The sequence below is a fragment of the Narcine bancroftii genome, chromosome 1 (genome assembly GCF_036971445.1).
Source record: "Narcine bancroftii isolate sNarBan1 chromosome 1, sNarBan1.hap1, whole genome shotgun sequence".
Lineage (NCBI taxonomy): Eukaryota > Metazoa > Chordata > Chondrichthyes > Torpediniformes > Narcinidae > Narcine > Narcine bancroftii.
The window spans coordinates 221790982-221817463 of NC_091469.1; the positions used below are offsets into that span (position 1 = coordinate 221790982).

The 26482-nt window shown below is 38.9% G+C and overlaps 1 protein-coding gene across 10 annotated transcripts in view; it reads right to left on the bottom strand.

The window, feature by feature from the left end:
• The window catches only part of arb2a (ARB2 cotranscriptional regulator A), a 502663-nt gene that overhangs the window by 185372 nt on the left and 290809 nt on the right, over positions 1 to 26482 (bottom strand). The gene's annotated exons all lie outside the window — the stretch shown is intronic.

Sequence of the window (26482 nt, forward strand, 5' to 3'; positions counted from 1 at the left end):
AAACTGGAAAAAAAAATGCTGGAAGCACTCAGAAAGTCAGGCAGCATCTGTAAAAGGAGAAAGAGTTGAAACTTCAGATCAAAAATTCTTGTAGAGTCAGGGAGGTGTGGAGAGAATAAAATGGTAAAGACTGTGATAATTGCCCCAAATTCTTAAATTTAGACAAGCAACATGATGGTAACAGGCACTTCTGGGCCATAAGCCCATAACCCCGAAATGCACCAATTAACCTACAACCTCCAAATGTTTTTGAAGGGTGGGAAGAGACCCACACAGACACAAGGAGAATAAACAACTCCTCACAGACAGTGCCAGACTCGAGCTCAAGTTGGTGGTGCTGTAATAGCATTGCGCTAACCTTGATGCTAACCATAATGCCCCTGGCCCAAAGGGACATAAATACTGTTAGAGTAATTTCAAAGAGGGTAATTAATGTTTATTAATCTTAGATAATCCACAAGGAGTCTAAATAGAAGGAGATAAATGAAGACAAAAGAGGAAAAATAGAAGACAGCACTGGAATTGGGCATCTCAGAACAGATAACAGAAATCTGAAATCAAAAATAATACTGGAAATTTTCAGCAGATCACATAGCATCTGTGGAGAGATAAAATGTTACAGCTAGATGCCTTATATTAGAATAGGCTAGTTCTGTTACAAATGGTAAAAGCTGATATCAGATATTGTTGAATTCAATATTGATTCCCAAGGACTGCAACGTGCCTTGGTGGAGAATGAGGAGAGAAAGATTGGAGAAAGAATAGAACAGAGAATAAAAATGTAATGTAACAGCTCGAAATTCACTTTTGTGGTGGAAGTCTGGTGTATTGTGAAGTGATAGCAAATCTGCACTTGGTTTTTCCAATGTTAAGGAGACCACACTGGGAGAAATAAAAGAGAACACCAGGACTATCCCTTCAGAATGTTGAAAGGGAAAGTGCTCAAAGAAAATTATAAATTTTATTGAAAATAGTGGAAATTATGAAGGATGAATGAGTTTGGTGGAGAGGGGAGGAGGAGTGTGTGGATCCTAATTCTCGCTGGGAGGAAAGAAGGCGAAGGCAAAAGAGAGAGAAATAGATCAGATATGATTATCTATCAACTATGTCAATAACCTGTCAACTATGTTCAAAGAATGCCCAGGTTAAATAAAGAAGACCACTGATATGAAATCTTGTTATCAGAACAGACATGAATAAAGCCAGATGGAATAGAGTCCTTACAGAAAGCATGAGATAAGATGTAGTCAGAAAATCTGTGGAAGTTTCTGGGCTTTGAATACACAATCCCTATTTATAATAATAGCCATTTGAGCTACTCTAAAGTTTCTGCTGAGAAACTGACCATTCATCAAGCATGTCTACAAGTACCTTTCCACCAGATGATCTAATGCTGCAGCTAAGAGACAGGGGCCTTTTGCTCTCTGCCATATTCATAGCTGCCATTAGCTAACATGTGTAATGATAGTGATCGTGGTTGCAAGGCAACTCGCAATACCTTACTGTTTGATTATACTTGGCTGCCACCAGGGGCTGACACAGAGCAGGAGACACACAGTATGCTGGATCTGTAATGGAGACTTGCAGCCTCAAGGCATGCCTCATGGTGCTGTTCATAACAACATTAAAGTAAATAAAAAATACAAGGTGAAACAACATGCATTACCCCTTTAAGATCCAGATATTTGGGTGTAAAGCAAATCTGACATTCTCATTCTTGCCCACAATTTGCACCACAATGTTTTAAGACAATGCACATCAATTGGACAATTTCATGGCATTTGTTTATTTTTATTATTTTTGAATGTAACTATACTAACTAAATCTGGAATCACATCACCCACTTAAAAGAATCTGGGAATGCAAGCAGACTGACAGTGGGGCAGGGTTTCAGAATGCATCATTCTAACATCCAATCCAATGTCAGAAGCAGCAAAAAAAATTCTATTTTGTTGAAGTATATTCTTAAACATACTTTATCACTAGTAGAAGGAAAAGTGTAAATGATCCACCCTAATAGAGTCTTACATTAGCAGAGCGATGAGGAGATAATGCCCAGAGGTTTCTTGCGATGCAGTTCATGTCATGCTGAAATCATAATGGTCCCTTCACAAATCTACCTTTGCTACAATGAGGCATTCAAGCACCAACAACTTTCGATGCATCTCTGCCATCCATCAATGCTACATTATAGACAAAGGCTTCTGCTGGGATTTTTAAGGATTTCACTGTTCCTGACACTCAACCTCTCAGCTTTCTTGCTTTACAGATGAATCGTGATTTTTTTTAAATGAAAGGCGCTGGCTTGTGTATTAAGGACATTTATCTAGTCTTCATCCTATTGGTGGAATCCACATATAACTTGTGAAGGTCAAACCAATGGCAATCTGTAAGCTTAACAGAAGCAGCACAAAATCAAGGACTGTTTCAGAAAACACAATGGGATCCCTATGCATATGTTCACTCTATTTTCCACCTATTACCTTGCAGAAAAGATGGAGGTAGCAGTGAGGAATCTGTAGAAAATGACAAGAATAATTGGCCTCCAACCATAGTGATCTTACTATAGGATGAAACATCTTTATTATGTGTAAAGGCGGAATGAATTTGGTAGAAAGATCGATTTCAGAATGCTCTGAAATCATCTCATTAAGTTATCCCTGTTTATTTCTGAAACAAGTCTTTACGACTTAGAACCAAAGAAGTTTTAGTTGCATTTTTACTTGATATATTTTGAACCAGAATAATATTGCCAAATTTAGATACAGTAATCAAAAAATCATGAATTATTAAATATGTTTTGATAATGTCCATGAAATTAGATTTTCAATGCCAATCTTTCAAACTATTAAAAAATTGCAGCAAAATGACGAGGACAAATGTAAAACAGAAGGCACATTGCCCCTTTAAAACAGATTTTTTTTTTGGCTTTTAAGCATATCTGACGTTCTTATTCTTGCTTACAATTTGTATGCTAATAAATTACACATTTAAAAAAATTGATCGGACAATTATTATATAGTACAACCCTGATTATCCGAAATGGTCGGGACCAGGCCTACGTCAGATAAATAGTTTTTTCGGAGAAACTGGTCATTTTTTAGAAACAGCCCAGAAGCAACAGCAAATCACTTGTATCAATGTTTAAACAACAAGGAAAACTTTTTAAGCATTAAAATAATGTTTAATTTTCATCAAAAAAATGCTGGCCATCACGCTGCAGCCAGTCACCGATACGTCCCCACCGCTGCCGCTGATCATGGGGAAGCATCCCGGGCCAGTGGAACACTCACTGGTGAGTCATCAGGCTCCTGCCTCTCTGGTCACTGGAGCTCCTGATGGCGACACCCGAGTCCCGACTCCGAATCCTCCCCAGGTGTGCATGTACAGTAGTAGGCCGAGGGAGGTTTCAGAGTCAGCATCGGGTGCTTCACTGTGGTGAGGAGGGAAGGAGGGAATGAGAGGAGAAGGAAAGCTATTGAGCCCGAGGTCTTGCTCCTGCTTGGGAGGCCGATCTCCTGCAGGCTCGCTTGTGGCTGACAAGTCCAATTCGGGACAAGGGATTCTTCTGACCGCTTGCAGCTGGGAGACAGTGGCATGCAGTTTGAGAGGGAAAGTTGGAGAGAAAAATCAATAGGGAAAGGTAAAGAAGAAATGGAAAGTGGAGAGGGAGTTACCTCAAACGAGGACAATTGTCATTCTAATTGCATGTCGAGTGAATTTTTTTTTCAACTTGTTAGGTCAGTTGGGCTCCAAAAAACTTTCTGATAAATGGGGATTTTTGATTTGCTTCAGATATCCTCATTTATCATTTATTTAAAAAAATTGGATAATGAAGATTTTGGGAAATCCGATTTCTGATAATCAGAGCTGTACTGTATTTCAATGCTTATTTTTCAACGATTTCCAGCCTATGATTGCTGATTTAATGAAAAATCAAGAAAGGTGAAGGAGTTTAATGCATGAATCAGCATGCAGAATTATGACATGATGGTGATTGGTGAGTCTTGGTTGCAGGAGGCACAGGACTGGTAGCTCAATGTTTCGGGGTTCTGCTGTTTTAGAGGTGATAGAGAGGGAAGGATGATAGAGGAAGGGGGTGGAATTGCTATTCAGGGAAAATATCACAGCAGTGCTCAGATAGGATAGGACAGCCTGGAGGCTTGTCTCCTGAGGCTATAAAGGGTGGAATGGAGGAATGAGAAAGGGACAACCAAGTTAATGGGATTATATTACAGACCTACCAATAGTAAGTGGGAATTGAAATACCAAATTTGTAGAGAGTTCACATATAGTTGAAAGAATCATTAAGTTGTAATAGCAGGTGATTTTAACTTTCCACATATTGACTGGGACTCCCAAACTGTTTAAGGGCTGGATGTGTTAGAGTCTGTTAAATGTGTCCAGGAAAGTTTGCTTAATCAATATATTGAGGTCCCAACTAGAGAGAGTGCAACAATGAATCTCCTATTAGGGAATGAGACAGACCAGGTGATGGAAGTGAGTGTAAGGGAATACTTTGGATCTAGTGATCATATTGTCATTAGTTTCAAGATAGTTACGGAAAAGGTACATCTGGTCCTCGTGTTGAGATTATAAATTGGTGAAAGGCAAATTTTGATGGTAACAACGAGGATCTGGCAAATGTTGACTGGGGCAGTTTATTTCTGGCAAAGGTGTGCTTGATAATTGGGGGGCTTTCAAAGGTTAAATGTTGAGAGTTCAGAGTTTGTATGGTCTCGTCTGAATTAAAGGCAAAACTAACATTTATGGGGAACCTTAGTTTTTGAGAAATATTGAGGCCCTTGATTAAGAAGGAGGGGTGTATAGAAGGTATAGGCAGAAGAGAACAAATGAGGTACTTGAGGAGTATAAAAAACGCAAGAAAAGATTTAAGAAGGAAATCAGGACAGCAAAAAGCAGGCATGAGATGGCTCTGGAAGACAAGGTGATGAAAATCCCAAGGATGTCTCCAGATATATTCAAAGAAAAGGGATAACAGGGGACAAAACTGGTTGTCTTGAAGATCAGAGTGGTTATCTATGCATGGAGCCTAAATGGGAATTTTTGCATTTGTGTTTACTCAGAAGACTGACAGTCTATAGAAGTGAGGCAAAACAGCAGTGAGGTCATATCCTGAATACGTCTGGGATTGTCTGATGTCAGAAACTAAACAGGCACAGGACTGGTCAGTACTTGGAGGGAAGACCGCCTAGGAACACCAGGTGCTGTAGATTTCTGTGAGAGGTGCTGGACAAAGAGACAAGTTAAAGAATTCCATGCATGTTACATTTTGTGACAATAATAGAATCTTTAACCTTTTACAGATTACAGAGGAGGAGATGCTTGTTCCTTTGAGATAAATAAGATGGATAAATCCCCAAGGCCTGGCAAGATATTCTCTCAGATCTTGAGGGGGGCTGATACAGAAATTGCAAGGGCCCTAGCAGAAGTATTTAAAACATTATTAGCCACAGGTGAGGGATCAGAGGATTAGAAGAGTGTCCATGTTGTTCTGTTGTTTAATAAAGGAAATTATAGGCAGGGATGATTAGGTATAGTTAACATGGCTTTGTGCGTGGTGGATCAAGACTAACCAATCTTATGGAGTTTTTACAGGAGGTTACCAGGAAAGTTGATGAAGGAAAGGCAGTGGATCTTGTCTACTGGGAAATTTGACAAGATCCTGTATGGGAGGTCAGTCAAGAATGTTCAGTTGCTGGGTATTAAGAATGAGGGAATAAAATGGATTTAATGTAAACAATAAATCTACAGATACTAGAGTTAAATTTAGTGCAGAACACAAATGTGCTGGAGAAACTCAACAGGTTGACATGGTTGGTTTAGTGGTTAGCGCAACACCTTTACAGTGCCAGCGATCAGTACCTGTAAGGAGTTTGCACTTGCTCCCCGTGTCTGTGTGAGCTTTCCTCGGGGGCTCTGGTTTCCTACCACTGTTTGAGCTGTACCTGGGCATAATTGGGTGTAAATTGGGTGCCATGGGCTCAAGGCCGAAATGGCCTGTTACTGTGCTGTATATCTAATTTTTATAAAAATGGTCACATAGCAGCCAATAGAATGCACAAGGCTGTCAGTGCTTTTGGCCTGAGCCTTTCTTCATGAGCATTGAAAATCAGGCAGTCAGAATACTTCACCTATGAATCTGTAGGGGCTAATAACTTCATCCATCCTCTACATCAAGGAGACCAGCCGCAGATTGGGAGATCACTTTGTCTACTGCAACAGCAAGGACCTCCCAGTGGCCAACCACTTCAATTCTGTACTCCATTGCCACATTGACATGTCTGTCCATAACCTCAGGTACTGCCAAATTGAGGCCTCGTAAATTGGAGGAATACACCTTATATTCCGCCTCGGCAATCTCCAACCAGACATCATCAACATCGACTTTTCCAATTTCTGTTAAACCCCTACCATGGACCTTCTCTTTTCTTCATTCCTCGGTTCCTCTTCTCCCAGAATCTTCCTTCTCCAATAAGTAGGCATCTTACTTAGCCCTTTGCCCTATCCTCCATCACTTCTCAACTTCCCTTTCCACCTGCTCACCTATGCTCCTCGCCCTTCCTTTACCAAAACCACCTTTTTACTTGGGCATCTATCTAATTTTGTGTTAGACATTAGCTTTGTGGGAGAAGTTAGAGAGTGGTAGTAGATGATGCCCTTCTGACTGAAGACTCTGACTCGATGTATGCCTCAGGGATCTATGCTGGATCTATTGTTGTTTGATAATGTGGTAAATTGGATCAGCAAGCTTGCAGGTGTCACAATGACTGGGGATGCTTTTAAAGTTTGCAGTAGGATCTAGATCAGCTGAAAAAATGGGTTGTGAAATCACAGATAGAATTTAATGTGGACAAGGGTGAAGTGTTGGATTTTGCAATACAAACCTGGGTAGGACTTGTATGCTAAATGGTAGGGAACTGCAGAGTGCAGTGGAACACAGGGATCTAGGAATTCAGGTACATAATTCTTTGAAAGTGGCATCACAGCAGAAAGGATCGTAAAAAGACCTTTGGCACATTGGCCTTCATATGTCAAACTACTGAGTTCAGGAGTTGAGATGTTATGTTGAAATTGTATAAGACATTGGCATGGGCAAAACTGAGGTGTTGTCTGCAGTCTGGTCACTTACCTACAGAAAAGATATCAATAAGATTGAAGGGGTGCAGAGAAAATTTATTAAGGATGTTTTTGGGACTTGAGGATTGTAGTTATAGGGAAAATTGAATAGAAAATTGAAACCCTATGTTTTGGATATATTATAATAATCAGGAAAACTGTCCAATATGGATCTCTCAGGAATCTAATTCTGTTACAAAATTTTCTCTCATCTCTCTTCTTGGATTATCACCTCCTATATCTTTAAATATATTAACGAATAATCTGGTGGTGAAATATATTTTGAGGATATGGGTAGAAAACATTTTGGATTAATGAGAAAACATTTTGGATTAATGAGATTTTCTCTTTCTAGTCCTATTTTTCTAATTATTTCTTTAAACCTTCTATGACTGATGTAGATTTTAAAGAATGGTAGAGATTGGGCATTATATCTTTTAAAGATTTATTTGTTGAGGGGAGTCTCGCTTCCTTTGAACAACTTTCAGTTAAATATAGTCTACCAAATACTCATTTTTTTCATTATTTACAGATAAAAGAGATTTTTTTTATAATCTCAATTACATACATTTCTTAAGAGGACTGATATGAATTTAATTGATGTAATTTTAATTTACAACCTTTCTAGAATGGTTCAATATCTAACATTTATGATATGTTGTTGGGAATAAGAGCAGCCCCCTTAGATAAAATTTAAAAAGCCAAAGAACAGGACCTACAGCTTTTAATTCCTGAAAAATCTTGAAATGTAATTTTCAAATTAGTTAATATCTCTTCTTTGTGTGCCCACCATTCTCTCCTACAATTTAAAGTCCACAAGGCTCACATATCCAAAGTCAAACTATATAGTTTTTATGTGGATCTATCTCCTCGTTGTGATAAATGCATATGTTCTGGACATGCCAGGGTCTTCAGAAATATTGGAACAAACCATTTCAAAGTTTCTCTGCACTTTTTATTTAACAGTATCTGAGCTGCTTTTCTCTTTATTTCTCTTATGGCTAGGCGGGTGGTGTTGCTCAATGGCTATGTGGTGACATGTCATGTTTAAATTTAGATATTAGATGCTCAAATTCCGATTTGAATTTAAATTTTCAAACACTGTGGAGACCCTTTTTGAATTACTTTTATAAATGTTGATTTGTTTTGAAGGTAGAAGTGTTGACTAATTAGGTAATTTATCACTTTGATAAATATTCTGTCTCCCTTTTCTTTTTGTTTTGGCCAAATAGTTTCTTTCTTGGTAGTGGATTTAGATTTTCCTTTGTATTATAATAAAATATCAAGAGAATATAATCTGTTTGATTAAAATATGGGATACCTTGGATGAAATGATGTAATTTCAGTGTCATGTTTCTTTGAATTTTAACATATATCCATATGTACTCTGTATTTTTGGATGTGAAATTTCAATGTTAATAATAAAAATATTGATAGAGATATACAAAGTTATGAGGGGCATAGATAGGGTAAATGCATGCAGCCTTTTCCCACTGATGTGGCAGGTTACAAGAACTAGAAAGTATGAGATGAGGGTGAAAGGTGAAATGTTTAGTGGCAAAATTAGGGGGGAACTTCTTCATGCAGAGAGTGGTGAGACTGTGGAATGAGTTTCCAGACCGAACAGTGAATGCAGATCATATAAGAAAGATTTGGATAGGTGTATAGATGGGAGGGGTACAGAGAGCTACCGTCTGGGTACAAGTTGGTGGGACGAGATGGAAAAATACATTGGCATGGACTAGATAGGGTAAAGGGCCTGTTTCTTTGCTGCACAGTTCTCTGGCTCAATGGGATCAATCTTAAATATTATCTGATTCTTTTTTATTAAATGTTTTCTCACTGGCTGAGCATTCCTGCATTTTCTTCTTTTTCTGTAGTGGTATACTGGCAATATAAGAAATTCCATTATTTGAAAAACAAATATTTGTTGTTGGGGGAAAACTCCTCCAGACAGATCATCTATGATTAATGACATGTCTGTCACCTGCGCTGCTTCCACTTGTGGCATTCAGACCCTTCTGTTCTCCAATTTTTGTTCAATCCACCTTTCCCCCTACTTTGCTTCTTAAATCATGATTGATCTCAATTTTTTTTTAGTTCTGATGAAACATCATCCACCTCAAATGCTAAAATCATTTAACTTTTCACAAGAGACAAGAGACAATACTGTTTTTTCAGCATTTTTTGTATTTATTTAAAATTCTCATTTCTGTTCAGTTGACTAAGATAATTCACAGTAATGAGTGGGAAGAGATTAATAAGAATTCTGCCAAAGTTTTAAATGATCAGATGTGAAATAATGAGCCTAAACCATGCTCTAATCAATGTGAGAATCAATCATGATGGACATTCTGGCAACAATGGAGTGCATGTGATCAACTGATCTATTGGATCAGAGAACAATCAAAATATAATAATCCAAATTGGTAAATGTGTCTCTTTGCAATAGAACTTTGATATAAGTTAAAAAAAAATTAAAACCCAATGAGACAAATAACTGGTAATGCATGGTTTTTGACTGACAAAAACTTTAAAATTTCTATAAATCAATGGACTGCCAGATTGTAACATGGAATTATAACACTGGCAAGTATACATCTTCAAATATTGTCACTCACATTCATTTCTTGCATCAATGGCATCCAGCAGTATATACAGCTGCAACTGTCCCTCATCACAAGAATTAATCTCTTATCCTCAATCTATCTGCCTATTCATAAAACAAATCTAGATAGCTTTGTGTCAACATTTATATTTCCTCATCCCCTTGAACCTTGATTATGGGATTCTTTTCCACAAACTCCCCTAAATTGTCTCATACAGTGGAACATATTTTCATGACATAACCTGGAAAGGCATCTCACTTGTTATTTATAGAACTTGTCTGAATTCTGATGATACTGATTATTAGATCTTGGAGGAGGATGATAATCTGCCAAATTATTTAACTGTATTAGACCTTGCAAAATAATGAGAGCAGAGCTGTAATTTCCAATCAGTAAAAACTTTATTCTCAAATGATATCACACCATTAATGTTGAATCACATAGGAGATGTCAGGGCACTTGACCAAAGTTTGATTAAAGAGGTATGTTTTAAAAATTGTTCTAAATGAAAGTTGACAAAATCAAATGGCTGGAAAGAAAATACAGAGATTGTGTCATGGCAGCTGATCATAAGGACACAAATGACAAAGTTACTAAATTCAGGATGAGTTAAAATTAGAATTAAAGTACCACAGAGGAATGTGAACAAAAAAAGGCATAAAATATAAAATCCAAATGGTTCTAGAAAGTTTGAAATCTGCTGACAACATTTTTATTTATTTTTGATGTTCTACTTCCTTTATATTCACATTATGAATCTGTATTTCCTTTCTTACTTAACGAATTTTATCTTTTACAACAGAACTGCAAAGACACATTCCGATTTTATAAAATGAATGCGTGATAAAATGATCCTCCTACTTAGAATTATAAAGCCTGGACCTATTAGACTGTTTCTCCTACAGATCAATTACCCTTATTGAGAGTAAGATACTGTCCAAGATTTTAGTCTGTAGGTTAGAAAATATTATGCCTTTCATTATCACTGAGGATCAAATTGGATTTATTAAGGTACATTATTCACATTTTAATATGCAACATTTGTCAGATATTCTTTATTCCCCTAAGTTCCGTCCTCTGAATGTACTACTTTTTTAGATACTGAAAAGGCTTTAGATAGAGTGGAATGGGAATACTTATTTAGTGTGTTAGAGAAATTTAATTTTGGTCTCCAATTTATCAATTAGATTAAATTGATATATTTATCTCTTACATCTTCAATTTATACTAATTCAATTAAATCCAAACCTTTTAGGTTGTATCACAGAACCAGATAGAGTTCCCTTTAAGACCATTATTATTTAATTTGGATTTAGAACTGCCTGTGGTTTCCTTTCGGCAATTGGCCGATATTTCAGGAATCTCTTGGGCTGGAAGTGTCCATAAGCTGCCTCTTTATGAGACAATCCTTTGCTGTATATATCGAATCCTGACCAATTGATTCCATCTATTTTATCACTTCTTTATAAATTTGGTCAATTTTCGGGTTATAAATTAAAGTTGAATGTTAATTTTGAACTCTTCCTGCCCTTTAGACTTCACTATTGCTTTTAAAATAGTTAAAAATCAATTTAAATATCTAGGTATTACCATTACAAAGAAATTTAATAATTTGTTGAAAGAAAACTTTACCTTAATGAATCACGCCAAGAAGTCCTTGACACAGTGGTCCCCTCTTTCAATGACATTAATTGATGCGTAAATATTGTTAAGATGAATATCCTACCTAAATTTTTATATATTTTTCAAGTTGTACCAGTTTTTGTCCCCAAATCCTTTTTTGATTCACTGGACTCTCTCATCTCTTATATGGAGAAATAAGGGCCCCATCTTAAAAAAAGAGATTTTCTTCAAAATATTTTAAAAAACCAGAGGCTTGGCATTACCTAACTTTAAATCCATCATCAGGAACATCTAGGTGCTTTAAGATGGATTAATTTAGAAATTAAAACTACTAAAAAAAATTCTTTCAATGCCTGGAACACCGCTACCTTTTTTGGCTTCTAAATTAACTGATAATTTTGTTGTCAGACACACATTGAGAATTTGGTTTAAATTCGGGAAACATTTTGGGATCCATATATTTTTATTATGTTAGGTAATTCCTTCTTTTTACCTTCAATTCAAGATAGCGGTTACCATCAATGGTCAAATTTAGATATTCAATCTTTTCTAGATTTTTTTGTTGACCAAAATCTTGCTTCTTTTGAACAATTATCCACCAAATTGAATACCTAAACATCACGTTTTTTGTTATTTACAGGTTAGGAGTTTCTTGAATTCTTTAATTTTGAGGCTCCCTCAAGATCTGGAACCTATTATTTGGAAGATTTACCATTTTAAACCTAATCACAAACAGTTGTTATCAGTCCTTTATGAACTACTTTTAAGATCTAACGATAGTTCCCTGGACAGAATTAAAAAAAACTATGGGAACAATATTTTCAACAGCCATTTTCTGAAACTACCTGGATTCTATTCTGAAATAATTGCATTCATCCTCCCTTTGTGCTCAATATTCATTATTACAATTTAAGGTTGTACACCGGGTCCACTACTCCAAAGTTCAGTTAGCTAAATTCTATTCTAACCTTTCATCTCAATGTGATAAATGTACAACTGAAGAAGGTACATTGTATCATATGTTCTGATTATGTCCCTCTCTTTCCAATTTTTGGGAAGTGTATTTTGTACATTGTCTTTAGTTCTCAACATTATTTTGACTCCACATCCTTTTCTTGCTCTCTTTGGAGTAAGGGGGCCAACGGGTCTGATGTTGACTGCTTCACAATCCCATGTAGTGACCTTTGCCTCCCTTATTACTAGAAGGGCCAATTTTAATGAGACGGAAAGATGTTGTCCCTCCCACTCATACTCAATGGCTGAATGATATGATGGCATGTCTGACTTTGGAAAAAAATAGATACTCCACTACTGAAATGAATTTTAATTTTGTTTCCTTATTGGGTTCTTTTCTTAATTATTTTCAAATTTTGTCAGATTTTGTTTACTTTTGTGTTTTTTTTTGACCCCATTGATTACCTTCTCTTTTATTATTAGGTAGAGGACTACTTATGTTTAGCCTGTAGCCTCCGAAGGGAGGGGGTTGACAATTAGTATAGTGTTATTCTTTAGGGTTTTTTGTTTCTTTTCAATGTAACAGGTCTTCTCACTATTTTTATTACTATATGTGATTTGTTCATACTTTATTATATGTATCGATGTAATATTTATTTGATGAAATAAATAAAAATATTGAAAAGGAGAATTATAAAGCCAGACAGCATGGAATGCCATGGATGGAACGGTTAGCTTAGTGGTTAGCATGTGACACTATTATAGCACCAGCGACTGGGGTTCAAATCTGGTGCTGTCTGTAAGGAATTTGTATGTCCTCCCCATGTCTGCATGGGCTTTTCCTGGGTGCTCTGTTTTCATCTCACCCTCCAAAACATACGGGGTTAATTTGGGTGTAATTGGGTCGCAGGGGTTTAAATGGCTGTAATGGGCTTCTACCATGCTGTAAATAAAATCAAGTTTTGGGCTAGTCCCATTTGACTGCATTTCATCCATATTCTTCTAAACCATTCCTACCCATACATCTGTCCAAATATCTTTTGAAAATCATTATAGTACTCACCTCTAGCAGCTCATTCCAGATATGGACCATCTTCTGGGTGAAAAAGTTGTCCTTCAGGTCCCTCTTTAATCTTTCTTATCTTAAACTGTGCCCTCATGTTCTAGAATCATCTAACCTGTGCAAAAGGGTTGATTATTCACTTTACCCATGCCCCTTATGTTAAGGTTAACCCTTAACTTCCTGCACTCCAGGGAATAAAGAGTCAGCCTATCTAGCCTCTCTCTACAACGAGGCTTTGAGTCCTGGGAAAATCCTGGTGAATTTCTTCTGTACCCCTTTCAACTTAGTGACACGCTTCCTCCAGCTATACAACCAGAACTGCCCATAACATTCCCAGTGTGGTCTCAAAAACAACTTGTATAGATATAACATTATATCCCAACTTTTGTTATCAATACCCTACCCAAAGAGGACAAGCAAGCCAGAGCACCTTTTCACCTCCCTCAAATCCATCTTCATCTACTCAACTATTTCTGAAATCACATTGCCAAATACATTCTCAATCTTTTAGCATTCTAAATGAGTCATACTTAACATTTCGGTCCATGGCTCTATCATCCTTTCAGAAGCTCTTTTCCCCTTAGCACTTTCCCATTGCAGAGTAGGAGAAATAACAGCTGCCCTTTGATATTCTTCTCTACCACAGTTCAGAGCTTCAAACATTTGTATCTGGTGAGCCAGCAAATAAATTTTAAATCCATTTATGGGATGAGGGTTTCACTCGCATGACCAGTACTTTTTGCCCATACTAAACACCCAAAAATAGCAAAGGCACATCTCCATCTTTTACCACCACAAATTTATACTGTAGGTACTGCGGGCAAAACATTCTTCACATTCCTGACATTCATTATATTGCAGTTAGAGGCCAATAACCTAGAGCATAACTACAGGTATTTCTCAGAGCAGTATCACTGAGCCAAAACATCTAAAGTTGCTTCATCAATGCCTTCTAACATCTTAAAGTTTAAAATGGGATGTTCTGTGATGATTACATTTTTTTAAAATTAGACATACAGCACAGTAACTGGCCCTTTTGGCCCATAGGCCTGAGCTGCTCAATTACATCCAATTTAACTACTCCCCATGTATATATCTTTCAGTTTTAATTTCAGCTCCTCAGAAAATGAAGACTTGGGGAAGCAGGACGTGGACAATGTTCAGATTTTGGCAATGCAAATAATATTTTTACCACACACTGCCAAGCAATGACCATCTCAACTGATATTCACTGACAAGATTCCTACATTATCAACATCCTGAGAGAATGTAAAATGAGCAAGTGGATAAATACCATTGCTATAAAAATTGGTCTGATAGTAGGTGTCCATCTGCACACTCCATTAAAGGTTTCCACAATCTATCTGTATGTAATCTCTGCCAAGAGCACTATAAAATGTTCTCCACTGGCTTGACAAATGAATTCCAACAGGAATTAAGAAATTTAACGATATACAGAACAGAACAGGCTTTGGCTGACATCCTACCCTTCACATTATGGATTTATTCCCTTCACATAATGTGACCACAGGGTATAGAACTACAAAGAGCTCTGCAACACCTCTTCTGAAGCAACTCTCTAACATAATTTTTCCAACAAGGCCAGGGGCTACATGGAAACAACAGGAATTGAAAGTTTCCTCCCAATTCATACAACATCTTGATTTGCAAATAAATCCTTCAATGTTTTTCAGCCAAAATGCTGGATATTCTGACCAAATGACATTGTTGAATGTAAAAATCCAATGGAATTAAGAGACATTTCTTACATAGAAGAATTAAACTTAAAGTAATTGGTAAATGTTATCCTCTGTTCCATTAAGTGTACAAGGTTTTATTCACAAACAAATTCTTTACTACTCATCTTTTTCGTCCTGAAAAGTCATTCTAGTGGCTTCTGTTATTGTTTGTATTGTGTAACAAGGGGACTAACCACTTACAATATTGGCCTTCAGCTGATGTATCCAGTAAAAGAGTATATGCACTATAACTGATAGAGGAATTAGGGGATATGGGGAGAAGGCAGGTAGGTGGAGTTAGATCATAAATTAGATCAGCCATGATCATATTGAATGGCGGAGCAGGCTCGATGGGCCATTTTTGGCCTACTCCTGTTCCTACTTCCTATGTTCCTATGTAACTGCAATTCTTGCACTCATTTTAACACCTTTGAATTTAACCACAAACCTACATCACCAAGTCCCATCCCCATCCCTCCCATTGCCTTGAGGACTCTTAAATCTGTATGGTTGAACAGATGTGTTGTTCTTTAAAATATCACTAAATACAATAAATTGCTTCTCCAAGCCCATGAACAAAACCAGAGTGAGGAATAGAAAATTCCGTTCTTTACTAAAGATCACAAAATCTGAACCACACAGACTGTTTCTGATCAGTGTAACCATCAATTTGCCATTTTTATTAGAATGAAATATTAACCATAATGAGAAACCGCAGTAATCCTTGCATGTTTATCAATGGAACTTTTTCACCAACTCACACAGAATTTTGATTGTATTAACAAAACACTGATGGCAAAAATGTTCATTTTTGTATAATACTACAATCAAATATGACTTTATTATTTGAAATAGTTAATATATTCTGACTACAGATAGGAACAATCGTAGCAAAGTACAGATTGAATCTTTATCTGTACTAAAGGTTGTTTCATACCCTGAATCGTGAAATGTTGCAAAACATATGTAATGTACATTCAAAGCAAAATCTTGTCATGTTCTTCAGAATGTAATAATTACTTAGTAGATAATAACTACTCAAAATAAGTAAGAAAAACATGCAGTAGCATTATAAAGATATGCAAACATTGTTATTTGGTATCTATAGATTATGGACTTCTCAAAAGTCTGGTTTATCTAAAGCAATTGATGCATTTGGAATGCACAGAAATGAATGAAATACAATAAAAGAATTTTAAAAATCAAGTCAATTCACATTGCAAAGTGATTTAGATATAATTTCAGGAGGAAGAAAGTCCTGTTGACAACATTGAGATGTCTGGCATGCTCGTTTGATTTTGTTGCATTTCTCGACTATGTCATCTAGGATATGTTTATCTGTGGTCTCTGAGGAGTAGCTTATCACAAATGATTGTTTTGCAGTGTCTGCTAACGGCAGCACTACCGAAATGAGAGACGACCACACAGCACGAGGGTGAATCAGTAACTACACTTTATTTTGAATTTATCGTGCTGCTCTAGGGGACCACCAACTTCCTGTGAGGGGAGTGCTGACCTTAGGGAGTAACGTCAGCACGTCACGGCATCACTACCTGTCTAGCGGTGTGCAATCAGGAACCAGCGCCATTCCCCAGGCTACATGTGTGGTCAACTGCGGGCTTCTCCTCGGAAGGGAATGGAGGCTCATGCCATCTTGTGTCAGACAACTGGGGCAGCGATTCGGCCAATCTAACTGCGCAGTCGCTCGGCCTGCTACAGTTTCAATAAGAGGATTTGACTTTTAAGTTATCCTCTGATATTGCACTGGCTTTACAATTTACTTGTAAGAATACTAAGGAGTTAGGGGACCATTCTAACCCAAGTAGAGTTGACATCCAAAGAGTTGACAAAGTACCAGATGGCAACACCAGTTCCAAGACAAAAATTTATTTTCTCATTTCCAGAAATACACTCCTCAAACAATTACCATGTGATACAAGCAAGCATATTAGTATTCTGGTGGAAATTACCAACACATTTTTTATCGGTTGTTAGGAATTATGGCACAATTGTGGCAATTAAGTCACACAGATAGTATGCCGATGTGCAAAATGCAGTACTGATGCACTGTACATGATTCACACCAAAGACATTGAAGCAGAGAGAGAGCTCCTGGGGTTCTTACATGTCCAAAAGGTTAATGGAAGTGGAAAAAAATTAATTTCCTGGTGGACCTGGTAGGAACAGTTTAAGGCTGGTCTCTGGATCAATCTTATAGAATTATTTCGAGGCGGTTGCCAGGAAAGTTGATGAAGGAAGGATATGGATGTTGTCTATTGTCTACGTGGTCTTAACCATAAGGTTCTGTAGAAAAAGTTGGTCAAGACAGTTGCTTGGTATTCTCGAGGAGGTATTAAATCATATGAAATATTAGCAAGACAATGGGAGTAGAGGATTGCCTCTCTGACTGGAGGTCTGTGACTAGTAGTGTGCCTCAGGGATTGGTGCTAGATTTATTGTTGTTTTACATCTATATCAACTGTGATGGATTATATCATATTTTATATTGTATATAAATATGTTTTTGAAGGAGATAGATTGTGGGGTCACAAACAAATGCAAACACTTCACTAAACAAATCTCATTTAAAATGCAAGAGCTTTGCTCAAACCAGACACTTCGGGCCCAGGGCTTTTGTAGGGACAATGGAAACTGCTTTACCAGAGGTTTCCATAAGGAGGTGCAAATAGAAGAGCCTGAGCTCAAGGGACTTCACAAGTAGGTGTTGATTGGACCTGCTGTGGAGTAATGGATTATTTTTTTGAAAGCAACAGATGAACAGACTCCGAAGTTTGGGTCCGTTGTTGCAATCTGTCTGATTGAAGTTTGCTGTTCTAAGAAGGTCATGTGGTTTTGCAAGCGGAGAGAGAGAGAGAGAGAGAGAGAGAGAGAGAGAGAGAGAGAGAGAGAGAGGAGGCCAAATAGGCTTTCTCTAAGAGAGAGAGCGAGAGAGAGAGAGAGCGAGAGAGAACTGGTTTCTGCAGTCATAGCAAGCTTGTTTAAAATCATAGCAGATTGTTTAAATCCCCATTTTGAAGACAGGTTGTTTGTTCTGAGTTCAGCCTGTTGAAAACCCTTGCGTTCCATGCAAGAGGAAATGGCTGGCTAGAGTGTTTCACCTGAAATAAGGGAAACAAAAGGAATTCTGTGGTGACCTGCAGAAGAATAGGTTCTCATCTGGAAAACCCTGATGGGGCAAGTTTCTTCGGCAAGACACTGAAGTGGCTGATCGGAGGGAATTAGTTTGTGTGTATCCAATGAGGAACAAATCTCTCTCTGAAACCAACAAGTCAACAAGAACCTTCCTGAGCGGTAACCAATAACCTTTAAGCACCAGAGCTTGGTGAAAATTCATAAATGTTAAATTCTGTGCACAGTATAAGAATGGCCTGATACCAGTGAACTTGGAGGAGTGAGAAGTGAAATTGGATTGTGAATCAAAGAACTTTTCTGAACTTAAACCCATTACATACACATGCGCTTAGAATTAGAAGGGGGTTAATAGTAATAAGTTAAAGTTTGATCCTGTTTTTATGTTTAAGGAAAATTAAAAATGACTTTTGGTTAAGTAACTATTTGTCTTGGTGAATTTTTATTGCTGCTGGGTTTTGAGGTCCTCTGGGCCCATAACACAACCATCTGAGTGATAACAAGGTAAATTGGATCAGCAAATTTGCAGATAACACAAAGATTGAAAGTGTAGTGGACAGACAGGAAGACTTTCAAAGCTTGCAGCAGGTTCTAGACTAGATGGAAAAATGGGATGCCAAATGGCAAATGGAATTTAATGTGGACAAGTGTGAGGTGTGGTACATTGAGAGCACTAACCAAGAGAGGTACAGACACAGCATAGCAGTTAGAGCGATGCTATTACAACGCCAGTGACTTGAGTTAAAATCAGGAGCTGTCAGTAAGGAGTTTGTACGGTCTCCCCATGTCTGTGTGGGGTTTTCCTAGGTGCTCTGGTTTCCTCCCACTTCCATAACGTAAGGAACTGAAGATTAATTTGGGTATAATTGGGCACCAAAGGTTTAAGAGGCTAGAATTGGCTTCTGCCATGCTGTAAATAAAACAAAAAGACATGGTAAACAGTAGAGCAATGAGAAGTGCAGTAGAACTGAGGGATCAGGGAAAACATGAACATAATTCTTTGACAATGGTGTCACAGGTTGATAAGGTTGTAAAGAGAGCTTATGGCACATTGGGCTTCATAAATCATTGAGTATAAGAGTTGGGGTGTTATAGTAAAGATGGTAAAGATTTTGGTGGCATGGCTAGCATAGCGGTTTGTGCAACACTGTTACACACCAGTGATTGGGACCGGGGTTCGACTCCTGTGTTTTCTGTAAGTTTGTATGTTCTCCCCCGTCTGGTTTCTTCCCACCATGTGAAACATATCAGGGTTGTAGGTTAATTGAGTGTAAATTGGGTGGCACGGATTTGTGGGCTGAAATGGCCTGTTACTGTGTTCTTTGTCTAAATTTAAACATTTTAAAAATTTAGATTACATTTTGTTAAAATTTCAGAATCAGAATTTATTTTCATGAGCATATCTCAAAATGTGTTTTTGCAACATCATGTGCAAATATTCATTACAGATACAAAATATTAAAGCTATAAATTACATTTAAAAATAAATTATTGCAAAAAGAAGTTGAAAGTAAAGTCTGTGGTTCATTGTCTATTCAGAAATCTGATGGCAGAGGGGACGAAGCTGTTTCTATGCCATTAGGTGTTCATCTTCAGGCTCCTGTACTTCCTTCCTGATGGTAGCAGTGTGAAGAGGGCATAGCCTGGGTGGTGAATGTCCTTGAGGATAGAGGTTGCTTTCTGAAGAAACCACCTCCTGTAGATGTCCTCAATGGAGTTGAGACTGATGCCCATGTTGGCATGGCTGAGTTCACAACTCTCTGTAGTCTTTTCCTATCCTGTGCATTGGCACCTCCATACCAGACAGTGATGCAACCAGTCGGAACGCTCTCCACAGAATACCTGTAGAAATTTGCAAGTATTTGGCAACATACAAAATCTCCTCGCAAAGTATATCTGCTGGCGATTCTTCTTTGTGATTGCATCTACATAGAGGCCCCAGAACAGATCTTCAGAGGTGTTGACACCCAGTAATTTGAAGTTCTTAACCTTTCCCACTGCTGATCCCTCAATGGGGACTGATTTATATTCTCCTGACTTCCCCCTCCTAAAGTCCACAATCAGTTCCTTAGTTGAGGGCACTCAACTAGCTGATCTCTCTCCCTCCTGTACGCCTCCTCATTGCCATCTCTGAGTCTGCTGACGATTGTGGTATCATCGAAACATCTGAATATGGCTTTTGATTTGTGCCTAGCCACAGTCATGGGAGTAGAGGGAGTACAGCAGTGGGCTAAACTCGCATTCTTGAGGTGCATCTGTGTTGATTGTCAGTGAGAAGGAGACTGTTTCTGATTCATACTGAGTGTGGTCTTCCAATAAGAAAGTCAAGATTGCAGTTGCAAAAAAAGGGAGGAGGTGCAGAAACCCAGGTTTTGGAGCTTTTTGACCAGCAGTGAGAGTATGATATTGTTGAAAGCTGAACTGAAGTCGATGAAGAGTAGCCTGATGCACATGTTGCTGTTGTCGAGGTGATCCAGGGCTGAGTGGAGAGCCAGTGACATTGCATTAGCTGTTGAGCGATTGTGACAGGAGGCAAATTGCAGTGGGTTTAGACCAAATTCTCAAAGCATTTCATCACAGTAGATGTGAGAGCTACTGGACAACAGTCATTGAGGTAGCTCACCCTGATTTTCTTGGGCACCGATATGATTGATGCCTTTTTGAAGCAAGTGCGAACCCAATGACTGCAGCAATGAGAGATTTAAAATCTCCGTGAAGATTCTAGCTAGTTGGTCGGCACAGCTTTTCAGTACTCTGCCAGGTATGCCGTCAGGTCCTGACATCTTGCGAGGGTCACCCACTTGAAGGATGTTCTGACATTTATCACAGAGACAGATATCATAGGGTCGACAGTTTCTGCAAGCATTTGTATTGGAATTATTGAGTTCTTATTTTCAAAGCGAGCATAAAAGTTGTTCAGCTCATTGGGTAGGGACATTTAGGGAGAAAATTAGGGAAAACTTCACAGAGAGTGGTGAAAGTGTAAAACCAGCTACCAGCTGAAATTATGAATGTGGGCTCGATTTTGATATTTAAGAAAGATTTTGATAGGTACATGGATGGGAGGGGTATGGATGGCTATGAGACCAGGCAGATTAATAGTTTGGCATAGACTAGATGGTGCAAAGGACCTATGTTTGTGCTGTGGCGTTCTATGGTTCTATGATTCTGGGTATCTGTATAGCACATGTACATCAAAAGACTTATGCATGTACCTTTTAGCCATTACACATTCAGCTCTTGCCAGATCCTGGTGGAGGTGAATTGGGACAACCTTTCATTATTGGAGTGAAACGTCCGTAAAAGATCAAATCAAACTGGAAAAAGATCTTCACTCTTCAAAGCACAGAATATGTTCCATGCACTACTGCAAATGTTGGATAGACTTTCAGATAACCACAGCCTGTGAGAATTATAACTTGAGTCTCAACATGGAGAAGACAAAAGAAATAACTGAGGACTTCTAGAAGACCAGGGATGATCACCCTTCACTACACATTAATAGCTTGGTAGTGGAGAGAGTGGAGGGTCCACTTAAGAAATGACTTATCCTAGACACACAACATCTCCTCTCTTGTCAGGAAGGCACCACGGTGATTGCAATTAATGAGAAGACGGAGTGGCAGGTGGGGGGCGGTGCAAGGCTATCGGCCACCATCCTATCAAGTTTCCACAGGAGCTCTATCAAGAGGGACCTGACAGTGTGATACAGTTGTTGAACAGCTTCAGATTGGAGGTCAATTCACAGGACCATAAGTGCATCAGAGAAGATCACTGGAGTCTCCCTCTCCCCATCGATGTGATTTACTGGGATCGTTGTTTAAAGAAGGCACAGAAAATCAGGAGGACTTCTACCACCCTATATCATTTTCCAGCTACATCTGTCGGGAAAGAGATCCAGGAGTATCAGAGCCAGAAACACCAGCTAAGACACACATTTTTCCCACAAGCAGTGAGAATGCTGGATGACTGATGAACTGTGTGAAACGTGAAAGTCTGCAGATGCTGTGATTGCAGTAAAAACATATCGAAATGCTGGAGGAACTCAGCCGGCCTCACAGTGTCCATGGGAGACAAAGATATATTGCCCACATTTCAGGCCTGGGTATTTCTTCAAGGAATAAGCAGAATGGGCAAAAAGAAAGAAATCTCAGAATTCAGACAGTGCTGGCTGGGGGAGGAATCCAAACCAACAAAAGGTATTAATTGGATATGATAAAGGGAGAGGTGAGAATTGATTGTTTGTGTGAAAGGAGGCATGGAAAAGGGAGAGAGTGAGAGCTGGGGGAAGGTAACAGGGGAAGGTGGGGGGGGAGGGGGTTTAATGAAAGCCAGAGGTCGATATTATTGACATCTGATTGGAGATGCCTAGTTGGAAGATAAGGTGTGGTTCTTCCAATCTGCGGGTGATCTTAGTCTGGCACTACATGAGACCATGGACAGATATGTCAGCAAGGGAATGGGATGGGATTTGAAATGGGTGGCCACTGAGAAACCTGTGTTATTGTGACGGACAGAACAGAGAAAGCACCCAGTCTCTGCAATGTAGAGGAGACCACAACAGGAGCTTCAGATGCACAAATTAAATGTTGTTTCACTTAGAAGGACTTTTTGGGGCCCTGAAGAGTGATGAGGAAGGAGGTATGGGCACAAGTGGAGTATCTCCTGTGATCACAGATTCACTTGATCCATCTCAAGCAACATCCTCACTTTCCTCGATCTCTCTGGATCCATCTCAAGAGAAAAACTATTGAAAGACATCTACAAATACAACTCAAATACACCTCTTCACACCCTGTCTCCTATAAAGATTCCATTTCATTCACTAATTTCTTCCATCTATAGAGCATTTTCACCCAGGATGAGGACTTCCATGCCAGATAGTAAAAGTTGCCCTCCTTCCTCAAATAATGTGGTTTTCCCTCTACCTCCAAGGGGATGATTGGTGGGGAGGGAGGAGTGGAATAGAGTCATGGAGGGAGTAGCCCCTGAGGAAGGTGGAGAGGGGAGGAAAAGGGAATATGTTCCTAGTGATGGCATCACGTAGTAGGTGGCAGAAATAGTGGAGGAAGATGTGTTGCTTGTGGAGGCTGGTTGGGTGGTAGGTGAGGATGAGGAAATGTGTCCATGTTGCTTGTGGGGGCAGAGGGGACCAGGGCAGATATGTGGGTAATGGAGGACATGCGGTTTAAGCCGATTTGATGGTGGTAGAGGGAAAGCCGTGTTTTTTGAAGAAGGAGGACATCTCTGATGATCTGGCATAGATGTTCTCATCCTGGGAGCAGATGCGATGGAGAAGGAGGAATTGAGAAAATGGAATTGAATCCTTACAGGGAACAGGGTGTGAATTGGTGTTAGTAGATGCAGCTGTGGAAGTTTGTGGGTTCTAGAGGATGTCTGTTGAAAGTTTGTCTCCCAAGATGGAGACAGAGAGGTCGAGGAAAGGGAGAGTGCTGCTTAAGATGGACCAAGTGAATTTGAGGTCGGGATGGAAGTTGGCAACAAAGTGAATGAAGTCAACGAGCTCGTCATGAGGCAGCACTAAAGTAGTCATTGATAGCGGAGGAAGAGTTGAGGGGCCTTCCTGTGTAGGCTTGTAGCATGGATTGCTCCACGTAGCAAAAAAAAAGGCATAGCTGGGACCTATATATCCAAGGCTAACCCTTTAACCTGGATAAAGTGGGATGTCAAAGGATAAATTATTAAGGGTGAGGACAAGTTCTGCCAGCTGGAGGAGGGTGGTGGTGGAGGGGAACTTGTTGGGTCTATTCTTCAAAGAAACAAAGAGCTTTGAAGCCTTCGATATGGGGGCATGAAGGGTTATAAGGAATGGATGTCCTCAGTCAAGGCCTCACCATCGTTCACCTTCACCCACACCTCAACAAGTTCTGTGCACGCCATGATGCTGAACTCTTCCGACAGCTTCATCTGCACGCCTATTTCCACAATGATGATTGTCCACCCCACACTCAGATCCCTTCTTCTGCTTTAAACCTTCTTCTTCTTCCTGAACACTTTGTTCTTGACTTCTGCCTGCTCTAGTCCTTTATATTTCCAACTGGTGCAAATTTTCATCCTCCTCTGCTACCCTTTCCTGCGAGGTCCCACAAGGGTCTATTCTGGGCCCCATTCTCTTCTCCTTATACATGCATCCCCTCGGCAATATCATCCAAAACTATGACATCTCCTTCCACTGCTAAACTGATGATACTCAGCTCCATCTCCCTCTGAAGCCCAATGATCAAGCAAAGATAAGCAGCTTCAACAACTGTCTGGAGGACATAAAGTGCTGGACAGTTCAAAACTCCGCAACTAAATGAAGGCAAATCTGAGATCATCCTATTTGCGCCCCCCTCCCCCCCTCCCCCCCACCCCCCAACTCCACCAATATTATCACCAATACCCTTGGTAACTTATCACCCTCATTAAACCACTGGTCAAATCCCTTGGTGTAATATTCGATTCCACCTTCATGTTTGACAAACAAGTCAATGCAGAAGTAAAAGCCAGTCGACTTAACCAGTCGTCCTAATCCTGTCTGCAACTTGTGCAGAATGCTGCAGCAAGGTTCCTGACAGGAGTCAAGAAGAGGGACCATATCACCCCTATTCTGGCCTCCCTTCACTGGCCGCCAGTACGTGTCAGAATAGATTTCAAAGTTCTCCAGTTTGTTTACAAAACCATTAATGGACCAGCCCCCTCTACATTACCGATCTCCTAATGCCCTGCTCCACTTCAAGACCCCTCAGATCGGCTAATCTAGGGCGCTTGGTTGTTCCGTGCTCAAATCACAAACTCGGGAGATCGCACCTTCGCTATTGTAGCCCCCGAACTGTGGAACAACATTCCTCCCTCCATCAAATCAGCCCTTCCCTTTAACTCTTTTAAATCCAGTGTGAAGTTCTATTTTTACTCGCAAGTGTTTTGAGGTGATTGTTGATTATTACCATATCGTACGTGCAATTCTAAACCTCGGGTACCCGTTTTATACTGCACTTTAAATAGCTGCTTAAGTTAAGATGTAATTTATGATCTGTACAGCATTTTGGTCAACATGAATTGTTTTAAATGTTCTATATAGATAAACTAAGCCAAACTAATTTTTAGCATTAATTTCAAGAGGACGTGGATATAAATGCTTTATAAGGCAATGGTCAGGCTACATTTGGAGTATTACAAGCAATTTTGGACCACGTATTGAAGGAAGAACCAGAACGCACAGCTTCAGAATAAAAGGATATCACTTTAGAACAAAGATAAGAAGAAAATCCTTCAGTTAGAGGATGGTGAATCAGTGGAATTCATTGTCAGGCAGCTGTGGAGGCCAAATACTTGGGTATATTTAAAGCAGCGGTTGATGGTGTCATAGCTTATGGGGAGAAAGCAGAATAATGGGATTGAAAGGAAAAATACATCACCCGTGATTCGAATGGCAGAGCAGATTTGATAAGCTGAATGGCCAAATTCTGCTACTGTGTCTTATAGCCTTATGGCCTCATGCAATGCAAATGAACCTTCTTGTTCATATGGATAAAGTGGTGACTGTCTCTCCCTTTCGGTAGACAAAAGTTAAAGAATTCATGTATGTTACATTCAATGTAGTATTACATGGCAATCATGGAATCTTTACATTTATATGTTCCACTGCCACTCTCATATATACAAGAATATTCATCCATCAACATACTGTTATTTCAGTTTTTTTAATATATTACATAGTTGTATAATAAGTGGTCCAGTGCACCAAGTACACTGTATACATAAAGGGAACACAGAATTAATTCTCCGTGACTTTCATGGGCATGCAGGAAAGAGGGCTGTGGTGAGTTTAAAGCGTACACAGGAAACATGACAGGGTGTGTCAGCACCAAACCAGCATAGCTTAAAACAAATTTTTATGATATACTGTATATTTCAACAATGCAATTTTCCAAAATGGCAAATCCTCTTTACAATGTAATTTGTTTGCTGCAGATTAAATTATAAATTTTTGATGATCATGCAAATCCAGGAGTACAACTGCAATAACACAGTTGTATTATATCAAAAATTAAAAAAGTTACTGAAAATTAAAGGAAAATACAACATTCTGCAATTATTTTCAACATTCTGACAATTATATTAAAATAATTTGGTTTCTGGCAAATACAGAATGTAGAAGTTCATTCTGAAAGTATGAAAAGCTTCTAATTGTTATAGCAGAT